The following is a 1311-nucleotide window of genomic DNA, read 5'->3' as shown; positions in this document are numbered from 1 at the left end:
GAGATGTCCCTTGGCAGATGGACAAGGGAGTCTGGAGTTCCGGAAACAGGTCTGGACTAGAGAGGCCCTGGGGCCGTGTTGGCACGTATGTTATTATTAGCTACCATTGAGTCTGTTGTAACTTCATTGGGTTTTCAGAAACACATTGCTAGGTTGTCTTCCAAGGTGCTTCTGAAAAAGTTAGGACTGCTGACTTTTCAGTTACTAATTGAACACCACCCAGGGACTCCTCTCAGCATATATTGTCGTTGTTGTTGTTAAGGGCCGGAGAGTGGGTTCCCGGCACATACCCACCCTGTATAGGGTTTCCGAGGAGCAGCTGATGAGCTTGAACTGTCAACCGTGCAGTTCAAGCAGCTTTTCAGTGTGGCGCATTAGCCCACAGCGCCACACGAGGACTCCTAGGCACATATTGTTGTTGTTGTTGTTAAGTTCCGTGGAGTCGCTTCCGACTCATAGTTCTAGGTGGTATTTGGGAGTCAGGAATGGGTGTTGATGGGAAATCAGCCTGAGTCTTTGGATTTTGGACAGAGATCCAAAAGAAGAGGAAGAGTGGACAGAGGCGTCTGAGGAGGAGCAGTCAGTGGGGAGGGAGGGAAACAGAGTGGGGTGTGGCATCCTAGAACATGATAGAAGTCCCTCCTCAGGAGGAGGGAGTGATCAGCTGTGTCAGATGCGGCTGAAGGGGTCAAGGTAGACACATGCTGGGTTTGGCAGTGAGATCATGGGGACTTGGACAGGAGCAGGTGGACAGTGGCCAGTGTGAAGGAAGAGGACTGGCCAAAGCCTGATAGGATTGGCATTAGGAGAGAAGAGGAGGAGAGGAATTGGAAAAGATGAGTCTAGACAAAGGGGAGAGGAAATGGGGCTGTGTGAGGCAGGTCCAAAGAAAGAAAATGAATCAAATAAAATAGGGAGGTAGAGGAAAACAAGGTTCTAGGAATTGATGGAAGACAGATTGAACTGGTTAAACATATTGAGGCAACACTGGAAGCGCTCACTCCTCTATGCCAAGACAGCTACTGGGCCAACTGATTGGAAGAGATCCACATTTGTGTCCATTCCAACAGAATGCAGAAACCATCAAACAATATCATTAATATCACATGCAAGTAAAAGTTTGCTGAAGATAATTCAAAAACGATTGCAGTAGTACATAACCAGGGAGCAGCCAGAAATTCAAGCTAGATTTAGAAGAGGGCATAGAACAAGGGATATTTGCTGGTGTCTGATGGTTCTTGGCTGAAAACAGACAATACCAGAAAGATGTTTGCTTGTGCTTTATTGACTATGCAAAGGCTTTCCACTGTG

This window comes from Chrysochloris asiatica, unplaced genomic scaffold, assembly GCF_000296735.1.
Source record: "Chrysochloris asiatica unplaced genomic scaffold, ChrAsi1.0 scaffold00758, whole genome shotgun sequence".
NCBI lineage: Eukaryota > Metazoa > Chordata > Mammalia > Afrosoricida > Chrysochloridae > Chrysochloris > Chrysochloris asiatica.
Note: the sequence above shows the minus strand (reverse complement) of the source record.